Source organism: Ursus arctos, unplaced genomic scaffold (genome assembly GCF_023065955.2).
Source record: "Ursus arctos isolate Adak ecotype North America unplaced genomic scaffold, UrsArc2.0 scaffold_13, whole genome shotgun sequence".
In the NCBI taxonomy this organism is placed as follows: domain Eukaryota; kingdom Metazoa; phylum Chordata; class Mammalia; order Carnivora; family Ursidae; genus Ursus; species Ursus arctos.
Window position 1 is genome coordinate 47,853,014 of NW_026622797.1, and position 13,956 is coordinate 47,866,969.

At 42.9% G+C, this 13,956-nt stretch overlaps 1 protein-coding gene across 5 annotated transcripts in view; it reads left to right on the forward strand.

Annotated features, from left to right (window-relative positions):
- FYN (FYN proto-oncogene, Src family tyrosine kinase) overlaps window positions 1-13,956 on the forward strand; it is a 206,164-nt gene that overhangs the window by 18,093 nt on the left and 174,115 nt on the right. For 4 of the 5 annotated variants that reach the window (XM_044388806.3, XM_026511620.4, XM_026511623.4 and 1 more), the window contains exon 2: window positions 9,363-9,402. The exons of the other annotated variant lie outside the window; for it this stretch is intronic. The gene's annotated coding sequence lies outside the window, so the exon portion shown is untranslated. The remainder of the gene's footprint in view (window positions 1-9,362; window positions 9,403-13,956) is intronic. 5 annotated transcript variants of the gene reach the window in all.

Sequence of the window (13,956 nt, forward strand, 5' to 3'; positions counted from 1 at the left end):
AACTTGGTTGCTGATGACAGGTGGCAAAATAGAAGGCATGTATTACGGTGCTGAAGTGTTTATAGTATTTTTGTAGTTCAGTTTTCCTGTTTGTCAATTTCTACATCTATAGTTTCTTTTGCGTTTGGTATGATATAGCCACTTACTTGAATTGGCAGTTACGAATTGTGCATATGCCATAGGCAATTCCAGGTGACTTTCTCTGCTCCACAGGTTTCTTGATTTAGTAAGGACAGTTGTTCTTAGCATCATAAAATTTGTATTTGTATTTCACTACAAAAACAATTTCATCTCTCATGTTAAACTTTCTACAATTTACAGTAGCGTTCACAATACCAGATGTTTCACCACTGACAGAATGAACTTCACAAGCTTTATTTGATCCCAGGAAATAGATGGGGAAAAAAATCAAACCACTATTGGAATTAATTGATTTTTCTTCTTAAAACACCTGATAATACTAACCTAAAACTGGAATCATTTAACTGTTAAATTTTTTTTTCTTCTAATGAAACCAACACATTAAAAGCTATCACTTTACTTTTCATATATGCACAGAAAATCTGAACTCAGAAACAAGCAGAATCAGGTTAGAAGAGCAGTCATTTGACCTGAAAAAAAGGTCGTGCTTCCTAGAGTGCTGTGGTCGTGAATCTTCCATTGCTGCACGTGTTAAGTTGTCCTCAGGCACAGCCTTGTTACGGTAATGGTTCACGTTTGCAGTAGTCATTGATTTGCGCTTCTGCAGATCTGTGGCCCTGGTTCATGTCGTGAACGATATCGCTGTGGCTCCCATGCTGGAGAGCAGACATCAACAAACATTTTGTGTGAGTTAACATTTCATCATTAGCCTCCTTGAAAAATAGAGATTTAGTGCTTAACTTTTCACTGAATTTGCAGTTTTTTCCATTTTATCTCATTACCGCTGAAAGGAATATTGCAAAGTGAAATAGATAACCATCAATAAATGACAAAAACACTGTAATGCAGGCATTTAGACCATTCTTGAGAAGGGTCATTTCACGAAAATATTTCACATACACCTAACCTGTAATTTTCTGTTTCCCGTTGACCCTTCTGACAGGTGTCTTGTGTAACTCCGGCCACCACAACCAGTCATTGCATCCAGAGTCTGGCAGGAACCCCACCCATTGAGACTGGGAGGAGTTAGCTGCCCTTAACTGCTCATATCTAAGTGTTCTTTATTTTATAAGCTTCCTGCATGTTTTCCTTGAAAAGGAGGTGTCTACTTAAGCCAAGATTAGAAAAGGACCTGAAAAGAGATGGATTGTTACTGTTCGCCTTTCAGACTTGATCACATTAGGGTGAAAACTCTTCACCATGGGATTATCTCACCCACTGGCAGGCAAGACTATGGCAGAAGTTGGAAAGGCAAAGTGGAGTTTACCAAATTCAATCTTGGTACATTTTGATATAACTCTTAATAATACTTGGTTTAAAAATGAAACATCTGGACAAATGTTTAATCTGACAGGCTCCAAGGACTATAATAGGTGTAATCTAGCACTTTCAAAGGCAAAGTGGAGTTTACCAAATTCAATCTTGGTACATTTTGATATAACTCTTAATAATACTTGGTTTAAAAATGAAACATCTGGACAAATGTTTAATCTGACAGGCTCCAAGGACTATAATAGGTGTAATCTAGCACTTTCAAAGGCAAAGTGGAGTTTACCAAATTCAATCTTGGTACATTTTGATATAACTCTTAATAATACTTGGTTTAAAAATGAAACATCTGGACAAATGTTTAATCTGACAGGCTCCAAGGACTATAATAGGTGTAATCTAGCACTTTCACAGAGGAGCCAAGGTGTAAAGTCACCCTAGTTAGAGATCCTATTTCTCCATCTGCTTTGTACTGTCCTTTCTTGTTGGAATAGCTCTATGCTCCCCTACTGTAGACTTCCAGTTCCAATTCCCACAACAGCTGAGTGAGCTTTTAAAAATCTGGGAGCTCACATTGCTGGGTAACACCACTCAATTGTCTTCCTATTGCAGTTAGAATAAAATCCAGCTGTTCACCAAAGCCCAGGAGGCCTTTCATGCTCCCACCCTCACCAAACTGGCCCCACCAGATTTTAAGCTTCCAGGGGACCCATACCTTGTCTGTTTTTTTGCCAACATAGCACATGAGAGCGGCTTAATATCTTACCTCAGAGGAATAAATATGGTCTACTTTGAGTTAATGAAAGGAAAAAAGTGGGAGTGTCTTGCTAATCTGTGGCCATAAGGAAAGCAAGTCTAAGTGTCTCTGTCCTAAATATTATTTCTCTCTTTCTCATAACAAAGTTGGACAGCAGAAGGTATCATAATAGGACTAAATCCTTCCCATTAGTAGAGGTGGTTATGATGCCTACAAACCATTCTGATTCTACAGTCTCCCAGCCTCTCCCCACCCAGGCAAGTAAGTGTGCATTACAGGGAGTCTATTGTTTTCACCAACATTAGATCAGAGATTTTGTTTCAAGTACTCCTGGTGTACGAGAGGAGGAAAGGTGCCTCTCTGGTTGACTTGGGGGAACTGGACGTATGATGGTGGTGGTAGAATACTTTGAAGTCACGATTTTGAGATCTTGTGGTGTACTTACACACCTGCTCTCTACTGGATCTCTTTCTAAAACATGCTCCTGTTCAATTTTTATCATGAATGCCTTTCCAAGGACAGTAAATGGTTTTACACACTAGGACATCGTTTCCATGGCAACTAATGTATTTTAGCAAAGACAGACTGCTAGAAGTAGGCTAAAAAGGACAAATACAGAAATGGCACAGTGTAAAATGTGGGGCAATGTGTGTTGTAGTAAAGGTTGTTTTTTTTTTTTTTTTTTTTCTGACTTCTTGTTTAGGAAAACCTGTATAACTAGATCTTGGCTTCTTAACTCTTACTAATAAAATTTTTACTGCACGCAGTACTGTCTAGTATTTTGCTGACACAGTTCCTTTACTTGGTCCTTGGGGTTTTCTTTGTTTACTTTAACATCATGCCCATTCCATCACCATACAGACATTTGTGATTTCATCCATCTTTAAGATACATTATCTTCACCTCGTGTTCTCATGTAACAACCACGTCACTGCTCTGCTGCCCTTTACTGCTGTCCTTCTTGAGAGGGTTGTCTACACTACCTGTCTCTGCACAGGGTTTGTCACCACCCCTCATCACCTTTCCACTCAGGCTTCCACCCCACCGCTTGATTCAGTTGGTCACACTGTCATCCTCTAAGGCTATTACAATTACCTCTTTTGTTTATTTAGAAGCTAACATGTGTAATTATACATTTCAAATAATTCTACAAAACATGAAGCCCCACAGGATTAACATTTACATAAATGCAAGGGCTCGTGTTACTCTGCTTTGTGCATCTGAATGTGCTTGGATTATTTTGTTACTAATAAAAGCCCCCTCTGTGCTCTTAAATAACCCCAAGGGGCAGATAGCAGCCAATTTCCTATTTAATATTAAGAGAAACCAAGGGCTGGATCTTATGACTCAAGAAGATAGCCAACCAGTCTACGGGCTGGATTATACCCTCGATAATTATATTTTGTTAGGCCACATGATGTATTTAAAAAAATTGAACTAACATTTTAAAATTGGGCAGTTTTGTATAAAAACTGAGATTTTCCATTTCCTTTGAAAAGAATTGGAAGGTCTGGCAAAACCGAGCCCGCATTCTCCCATGACAGCAGCCTGCCTCAGCAGTCCTGTAGCTGTCCTCCTGGGTCGGGGCAGGGCTCTTCAGCTCCCCCCAGCTCCACCTCACCTGCTTCGTTCACTTGTTTTACCTGCCTGGCCCTGTGGGTTATGTAGTAAGTATGTGACCCCCTCCTGCACCCCTTCCCTCACCCAGTCACGGAACAAATAAATAGCAAGAGCTAGGGATAGAACGGGCTCCAACTGCTTCCTCCCTCGCTGTGGACCACAATTCTGTGTTTTAGAGAGTAATTCATAGGTCAGTGGTCAGAGGCATCATTAGGTGAGGCAGCCTCTTTTGCACCTTACTACTCGAAATAGACCCTGCAATTACTTGTTCTAGGTACATTGTTCAGATTGGGGCACATGCGGGTACTTCCCCATGTGTTGTATGAGCTGTCAGTCATGACGTGTACGATGGAGGTGCTGTACTAGAAGTTGGCAGTTACCTGAGCATAGAGAAGCTGGCCAGAGGGGGAAAGCTCCAGCATCGTAACAGGGGTTCCAGATTTTCAATGAGCATAGATTACCTTTTCAATGAAGTAAATAAGTGTTTATATAGGATAAATAAGAATGAGGTAGTAGGACAAAGTCCTCTCCCAGACTAGACCCTTTCCTTCAGACTCCTTCAGGAGTCTCGACTTGTTAGCAAATCCCTGTGCCCTTCACCATTGTGAATGTGGACCTGTCACTGCACCTTTGGCAGGGGGCTGGGTGGGGGGGATGGGTAAGATGGGAGAAGAGGTGGTGAGTGCTGCCATCTTGAACCTTGGTAGGTTCATGTGTGGAGGAGGACACAGGAGAATGAGCTAGTCTGGGGCCAGAGTGAATGGCTAAAGGAAAATACATTTTTCCTGGGGAAACCAGGCAATGAGGAATACCCCACAACAAAGGGCCTTGTCTGACTGACTCCTGTCTCCGGGGCCTGCCCCAGTTGTTGGGCACACAGGAGACTGTGGTGACCTTGAGCGTGGATGGTCCCAAACACTGCGCCGCGTGTCTACGTGCAGCTGTGGAGGCCTCAGGAAGCCCACTGAGAGAGTGGGCCTGTTCCCAGGCTTCAGGCAGGGAGCCAGGGGCCTCCCCTCACCAGGGAACATTGAAGAGCTTCTGTGTACGCTCTGTATGTGTCTCAGCTTTCTTTGGAATTGTGGCAGAGTCTGGCCCTGCCTGGTCTTTTTTGTGCCTTGGATCCTAAGTTAATAACCGAAGGAACAGTGCCCCTGTTGACACACTTGATATGGAAGTTGCTGTCCAGTGGCCATTTTGTCCTCGTTGCCACTGACATCACACCACGTACAGTTCTGAGGTTCTCCCTTTAGTTTTGATTGACTAGAGCTATGATCGTTGGAGCAGAAAGCAGCCATTCAGATGTGAATAGACGTGTCTAGTACCATGCAGATGTTTTTTGGCAGGTTGATGAATATTTTAAATCTTTTTCAAGAAGTAAAAGGGTTTGAATTGGAAATAGAGAAGATTCTGTGGCAAGGGAAAAGTATATTTCATTTCTCTCTCAATCTTCTTTTCTTAAAATAATCAAACAAAAGCCAGAACCAGGATTTCAGTCTTGGGTTTGTCATATCCCTTACGTCTCCTTCTTCATATGGGAGTTGTGATTATGACTCTCATGTATTGAACCTCAGTTTCTCAGTCACATTTTTTTAAGTAGAAAGGAAACACTGGCTAATATTAAAAATAACAGCAGAATCTCCAGATTGGATCTTTGTCACTTATTTATGGCTAAAGACACAGGACTAAATGGAAAGAAAGGTCATCTTCTGGTTCTCTATACGCTATGTGTGGTATGCGGGCACACCCGAATTTGTCTCCTCCGCCCCTCCCAGCACACCCCCGCTGTACTTGCAGCTTGAGTCAGTGCAGCTTCGTTTCCTTCATCCCTGTCGGTCAGTTCTCCATTAGTCACTCTGTCACCACCGCTCCTCACCCTTCACCCCTCCATCACAGAGCTGCCAAAAGCCCCCTGGTGTGCTCAGCACCGCCCCGGCCACAGATGAGCTGGCGTCCGAGCAGGGGACACCCTGAAACAGGTACTGAGTAAAGTGCTGTAAGAACACCAAGGAGAGGAAATCTGATTCGGTGCAGAAGTGGGACCAAAGGAAAACAGGAGTGAAAAGGTGATTTTGTCCTGGGCCCCGACAGCGACAGCTAATTAGGAGAAAGCTGTCCTGACCCAGCTGGGATGGTGAGATTGGAGTGACAAGGCTTCGTCTGGGGCCAGGAATATGCTGGGGGCTATATCTATTTTTCTGCCCTTTCCTGAGATAGAGGCGAGTAGAAAAGACACTGATAACCACAGGAGTGTGCCTCTAACTGGCTGACTTCTTAGCTGGCCTCTGCCTCAGTTTCCCACCTTTCTCCTACCAGCCTACCACCATCCTCTTAACTCCCTCTCTCCAGTGCAATTCTGCCAAGCGTCTTGCCATTCTCTGAACATGTGGCTGATGCCCCATTCACTGTGTCTGTTTGTTCCTCTGGCCTGTGGTAAGGTGCCTGTGGTGGGTGCCCAGGGAAATGTCTGCTGGGCATTTTTAGATAGGAGAGCAGTGGGGCTACAGGGATGGCTGCATCAAGAGAGAACTCACAGTTGAAGGCTTCTCAGTTTTATTTTTAGACTTTTCTCTAAAAACAGAGATCTCTATGTATTCTCCCAAAGATAGAGGATTTGATCCGATCTAAATAGTGGGGAGCAGCTCAGTTTTGGCCAGGGCCTTATCCCCTGGCTTCCATTCCTGCAGGCAGTCACACATTTGCAACATTCATGGATCAGCCTTTTCTACTGGGGAATCTGGGTCACTTCAGTCATGTTTCTCAAACAAAACGTTAGCACTACTTCAGCAGGAAGAATAAAAGCATGGGAAATACTCTAATGCCCACAAGCCCACAGTTGGATATAGAGTTAATTATTCAAAGTGTCTGTATAACTCCATATGCATATCTGTGTCTATACAAAAACACACCCAAGGGGAAGGAGAGGTATATCTTGCCCTAAGCCTTGGGAACTTAAAACTTGAATATTCCTAAGACAAATAAAAGGTATTTCTTTTTTTAAAGATGTATTTGTTTGAGAGAGAGAGAGAGCATTCCTGCACGCAAGGGGGAGGCGCAGGGGAGAGGGGAGGTACAGGGGAAGAGGGAAAGAGAGTCTCATGACCCTGAGAGCATAACCTGAGCCAAAACCAAGAGTTGGATGTTGAACCAACTGTGCCACCCAAGCACCCCAAATAAAAGGTACTTCTATTTCACTTAAATATTTGGTGACAAAATTTATTTATTCTCAGCTTTTCAGAAACACACCCTTTATTTAAGACAGATATACGTGGCTTTAAAAACAAATGCCACTCTTCATACTAGACAGGGTTGCCCTGTGAATTTTACTTTTTGGCGATTTTATTTTACCAAACCATATCTTCTTTGAAACAATGGAGCTGATGCCTAAAAATATCTCGGGCTGGGCTTGCTGGGAGTCTTTGAAGTTAAAGCTCTGGCGTCCTTCTGCTTTATGGCTGCAGGATGATGCATGTATGTATTGTCTTTGTTAATTAACTCCACCTGTTTTGTGAGCCTGAAATAGAAATTGGATGAAGCTGCATATATGTACGGATGCATAATACTGCTTTTGCAGTAGTGAACCAGCAGCTCCAAACAGGTTTTAGTTTCCCTTTTGCTACCAGTTGCTCAAGTGCTCTGGAGCTAAGGCTCATTCTTCTAGAGCCTGTTGTTGAACTGGGCATCCCACGCAGTTGCACTTGAGCTGTCTGTATGAGAGAGGTTTGAGTTTCCTTACTGCTTTGGAAAGGGTAGTGATTCTCCAAGTGCACTTTCTGTGGCAGATGAAGGAATCTTTCACCTTGCAAATGGAAAATTCCATTCTGTAAATCAGAATGACCACCTTCCTAGACCTCTTTGGAAAGTGTTCAAGTGGAAGTCAGACTTCTACTGTATATGTTTCCTTTGGTGAAAACATTTTTTTTTTTTTTTAGATTTATTCTTTATTTTAGAGCCGGGGAGGGGCAGGGGGAAGGGGAGAGAGAGAAGCTTAGGCAGACTCTGCACTGATCATGGAGCCCAATGCAGGGCTCAACCTCACGACCCTGAGATCACAACCTGAGCCAAAACCAAGAGTTGGTCACTTAACTGGCTGTGCCACACAGGCACCTCTGGTGAAAATTTTCATGGTACTGAAGTACTCTTTGCTGGTTATAGGAAGGCTAGTTAAAAATTTTGGACAATGGGGATTCCCATTTTTTCCAGCACAGCAGTGTCTACATCCCCAGTGGGTTACCAGAAGAAAAGGCCTATAGCACCTGGTGGCATCTCCTCAGTTCGGATGGGACAGCATGTTAGAAGCAAGAAAGAGATGGGGTGATGTGGGTTGCTCAGGTACCAGCAGTAGTGGCAAGCTCATTAGCACATTCTTTCCCTCCACCCCATGCTGGTTCTCTTGCATGTCTGCAGTCAGTTCATGATTTGAATACCCATCTGCAGAAGACAATATATGAGTTTCTAATTCTCTTCCCCATGGTCATTTTTTTCTTTCGTTCATTCTGAGTCATCTTTGATTAAACAAAACAAAGATGTTACTGTTAATTATGCACCCTTTCAAACAGTGCAAAAATTCTTTTGTGTGTGTGTGGGGATGGTTTTGATGGGGATAGTAATTTATGATGGCAGTATTTTAAAGAGTGGACCAGGATGCTAAGAACCATAATGAAAAAAAAGTGTGAGTCTCTACTAAGGAAAAATTGTTTCTGCTTATTTATTCACATTCCTCAAACCTTTTACTTTCTTCTCTAACATTGTCAACAAAATCCATTCAGCCATTTTTATTCTCTTTAGACATCTTATTAAAATTGAATCTTTGTTCCAATAGCTAAGATTGCAAATAATAAATGAGGTACCATAATATTGACAGGTTGTGGGCAGAGTGCATGAGCAAACTGGAAATCTGCCATCCTGCTCCTGGCACTTTAAAGATTAACATGAAATGGGCAGGGGTGCCACAGAATCAGCACTCAGCTCTGCCAGGGGGTTGGCACAAGGTTCTAAGGTATTCCTGGGGCTCAAGTTCCATGGACAAATTGGTGCAGGCTGGTGGGTTGGCATACCTCCTGGAGAGGGGAACTCCAGCTGATGGGAAAGAGGGGCCATCCTAAGAAGGCTGTTTTGACAGCGAGGCCCACCCACAGTCAGACAGGAAGTGGGGCACATACGGGTTGGGGGTTAAGGGAAGATCTAACCCAGGAGGTGAGTTGAGTAAGATCTTGGAAGACTCATTTTTTTTAATGTGTTCCAACTATGGAAGACTTGTAAGCACTCAGAAGACTGTGTGTGTGTGTGTGTGTGTGTGTGTGTGTGTGTGTGTGTAAGACCTCCATTTTTATCTTTCCTGACTCCAGAAACTCAAAATCTCATGTTGGCTTCCTTTGATGGTACAGGGCCAGGTCTTTGCAGTTGCAGGCAGGTGTTTGTGGCAACTGTGACTTAGCAACAATTGTGTGAATGAGAAAAAAGTTGTGGGCAAGTTGATTGCAGCAAATGGAAATTCTATGGTGGTACTTTGTGGGAGGTTTAAAGGCAAAGAGTGTTCAGTTCTCTTTTGATGTCTATTTTTTTTCTTCTACAGTTTTTTGAAGAAGGAGGATGCTGATCTAGACGTGGAAAAAGTAAGTTGGCAAGTTTTGCGCTGAGAGCACAGGTCCTTTGAATTAGAAAGGGTGTCCCATTGGGACCCAGGACTTGGTCCACTTTGAACTTGGGATTGTGATTCTGAGTCTAAGTTTTTGAGAGATTGAGTTGGGGATGGAGCCAGTACATGAATAGAAAGTCTTACCTTAGGTGAATCTACCATTTTCCCCCTTCTCTTAGTTGTAACACTTGGTTTTGATAATTGTGGGAACATATGTTTTAGCTATACAATGTGTCTCCTTACCCCAGAAATAGAATGGGACAGCTGTCCTGTGGCTGATGAGCCTTCAGGGGCTCTTCAGGGTCTTCAGACTGGTTAAGGAAGGTCCCCTTCAGTCCATCCACTTTTGTTTTTTCTCTACTCTGAGATGACTTCTGCTTACCTCTGCCCTAGTTGTACCTTCGAATTGTAGTCACTGTGTCACAGCTCATTCTTTCATTCACTGAACTTTTTTTTTGATGCGCACTGGGTGTTAAGCACCATGCTGGAGTCTGTTGAGACAAAAATGAATGTGACCGACAAGGACACAGGCAATGATTGTACAGTGTGATAGAAGTGTGCAGAAGGGGCTCTGGAAGCTCAGGCTGAGGCTGGACTGTCCAGAAAAGCTCCCTGATGGAGGGGATGTGTGAAGGAAGCACGTATTCACTGCTTCTGCAAACATTCACTGAGTCTTCTCTGCTTGTACTTCTCTCGTCAACCAGGTGCCTTGGGTCCCCGTGGAAGTCTGGACTTAAACACGTCTCACTAGCCACCCATGGGATCCTATTCTGCAGTCTCCACTGCCCAATCACATTGCCTTGGGGGTAATTCTTCAGCAGTTCAGAGTTACAGTCCTCTATTCCCTGGACACTCAGGGGCTCCTTTCATCATCTAAGAATGACTTGGTGTTATTTCTCATTTTGAATTTGTGTGTAAGAGAGGTTCTTCTCCCTGAACTAGAGCCATTCTGTATGCAGTCAGTGTACCTTTAAGTTGAGGAGGTGTACTATCTGAAAGCTCATCCTAGAACAATCATGAGCAACCCCTGGTCTTTGACCCATGCGGCCCCCTAGCTTCTGCAGAATGGCCTGTGATCTGCTTTCAGTCATGGCCTTTTCAGCTCATGCAAACCAAGGTGACTCAGGCTCTAGTCAGGGCTAGATTGGAGCGGAGCCTTTTCAAAATCCCGGTGTGCTTAAGTTTTGGTTGTGGAAGCCAGGGGCTGACAAAGGTACTTCCTGTGGGGGGGTGGGGAGGAGGGTCAGCACTGTGGCCCTCCTGGCCCAGGCTGGCCCCACAGCAGGCTAGAAGAGCCTTTGGGTGCCAGGAGCCACCTCAGGACGGTGTAGTGCAAACTAGTCAGAATAGCCAGAATCCTGACGGGACGGTTTAGGAAAGGCCTGGAGCTGTTCTAGGTTGCAGGGCTTGCCCTGCCTTGTGCGAGGTGAATCCTACAACCATGAAAGGGGGCGGTCCAGTTTATGGGGAGGCGGGTCTGTTCATTGTGTTCTCAGTACAACCCAACGCCAGGCAGGCAAGAGGGCTCAGTAAATCGGCTGGGAAGCCCTGAGTGAGTGAATTAGAGTCTTGCTTCAGCCCTGCTCTACACTTGCTCTGTGACCTTACGCAGATCTTTTTCCCGTGTAAGCCTCATTTTTCTCATCAGTAACATGGTCCCTTTTCTAGGATGAAGTAAAATTCTTCGTCTTTTAACTTAAAAACACAAACCACACGTATTTCTTTGTTTTCTGACTCAGGCTTTGTACCAAAAAGCATAAAGTGCTGTTGGCCACGCGTCTGAAGGTTGCTTAATAAGGCCCACCACAGGTTGGGAGCTCCTTGCAGGCGCAGCCTTGTCTGTTGTACGTACCCTTGGGTGCAACACTGGCAGCAGTGAGTGTCTAACGAGGGAATGAATACCACGACCGACCCTGTCGTGTGGGTTGGGTATTTGTAAGTACTGAGGGAAATTCAGAATAAGAGAAGCTAGAAGTGTGGTGGGAAATGCTTCTTGGGCTGCGTGAATTTGAGCTGCCTGCAGAGGACCCTGCCCGCTGCACCCCCGGTCACATAGTTAATGACCTGGAAAACACTCAACCACCCCAGGGGAGTTCACGGTTTTAAAAGTTCTAATTCAAAAGCTCCAGTTCCAACATTTTTTCTAATGCTGATAGAAGGCTGTTGAGCACAGATGTATAAATTGTTCTTTTCGCCTGTATTTATATATCTGCCAAGAAGAATCTAGAATAGGGTGTGCCTCCATTGTATAATTAAATGACACCTGCTGGCCAACCCAAGGGAAGAAAAATCACAGAAGTCTTGGTGTGTTTTTTTCTAAATGGATTTTTGAGTTTTCTCTTTCAGTTGAACATTTTTGTAAAGATAGAAACTATGAATGGAAAATTAGTCTTATCTCGACATGTGAAATCGCAAAGATAAACCACCTAAATTCTGTAATTATTATTATGTGTAGTTTATTGAGCTTATACTGAGTGCTTTCTGTGTGTCACGCTTGACCATTACAACAATCTTGTGAGGGAGCCTTGTCCCTTACCATGAATTGCTTGAGGCAGCACAGTAATAGCAAGGATTCTAATTATATCTGTCTGGGTCTAGAGCCTTCTGTTTCTCATACCCTGCCTTACCTTGAAACTGATACAATAGTTGGAATGATATATTTGTGTGACCTCTTTCTAAAAAGTTTTACGAGTAATAAAAAAGCAGTGTTACTTTCTAGAGAGGTCTTCGTTGACACTCCCTTGCAATCTGGATGGGGTTGCCCTGCTACCAGGCACTTCTCCAAAGCTATCATTGTTGTATAGTTATTTGTGCAATAACCATCTAGTGTCTGTTCCCTCTTGAACTGTAGGCTTTGTCAGATCTGAATCCTTAGACATGCTAAGCCTAGTCCCTGACTTCTAGAATGCCCTCTTAAAATGTTGACTACAAGCATGAGTGAATGGCACATGACCAAATTAGGGGGTAATGAGAGTCCATGAAAGCCACTTTGGTAAGTGGCAAAGTAAAAATCTTACTGGGTATTCCAGAAATCATGATTTTCTTCTCCATCTATACGTTTTATCTGTGGAAACCATGCTAATTAATAGCAGTATATGGCAATAAGACTCCTTGGCTTCCTCTTCTAAAGTACAAAGTGACAAGGAGACAAATAGATAATTCTTAAAAATGATGTAATCCGTACAAGCAAAGAAAGTGTGAGAATAAAAGAGGGAGGAACAGTAAGAGCACAAGGGAGACATTAATACTGCTTTATTTTGTTTTTTTCACAGAATCTTCTTGAATTATTAAGGGATACACTTCTGAGTATGGTTTACATAAATCACCGATTTAAATATACACAGTGTATCTTCTAAAAGTAAAACCCATACTCAATTGAATTTTAAAGAATATGTAATCAGGTTATATCAGAAGGACAAAAATGTACTTTAAAAAAAAATAAAACTGATTGGGGCGCCTGGGTGGTGCAGTCGTTAAGCGTCTGCCTTCGGCTCACGGCGTGATCCTGGCGTTATGGGATTGAGCCCCACATCAGGCTCCTCCACTATGAGCCTGCTTCTTCCTCTCCCACTTCCCCTGCTTGTGTTCCCTCTCTCGCTGTCTGTCTCTCTGTCAAATAAATAAATAAAATCTTTAAGAAAAAAAAATAATAAAACTGATTAAATTGGGTTATCCTGTTTGGTAATTTAAATCATGATTTAAATGGATTTGATTAAAATAACATCTGTTTTGGTCATAACGATTTTCAAAGGGGTAAGGAGAGGTTTGATTTCCATGTATCCTACATGATTTTCATTTATCCTGCATGGCTTTGTCTAGCATGGTTGAAAGTATTTGGCACTTGGCCTTGAGAGAGACCCATCATTTTTGTAGTTTCAGTGAGAGCAAGAATCCCTATATTGCTGTTCTCTTTGTAGGGTTTGGATAGCTGCCTTTAGGCCACAAATATGGTCATAGATACTACTGCCTGTTTGATGAATACAGAGACCACCCCAAATAAAAATTGTCATTCAAAAGAAAAGTAAATAGAATGCTTTAGAATGTTTCTTTTTCCCCGGTGAATTCCTTAAAATGTGTTCATCCGTAAATGTAGAATGTATGTAGAAGTTGCTCCATTTTTCAATTTCTTTTGTTTTAATAAGTCCCAAGAGAAGTGATAACAATATCCTAGTTTCATATTGTGGGGCTAATAGTTTTTATTTAAAAAAAAAAATGTGGTTCTAAACAATTGGTTCAAAATTTGAGACTGCATCTGGAACCAAGCTTTAAAGCCATGTATGTGGGATTCCTACATAGCTGGTTGAGAGGTGGAAAAATTAATTCATGTAAGATTTTTCTTTAGTAGGGGGACTAGGATTTCCAGGGGTGAGAAGTTCAGCAGTGCTTATATGGGGAGTCCAAAGACATGAGGATGTGTCTCGAGTGAGAATGTGTATGTGGGGGTGGGGGGTGGTGTTGGGGTGTAGTGTTTCCCTGTGTATGCTGGTTGCTATAAGGAGGTGTGAAGAGGAAGAGGGAAGAACACCCATAA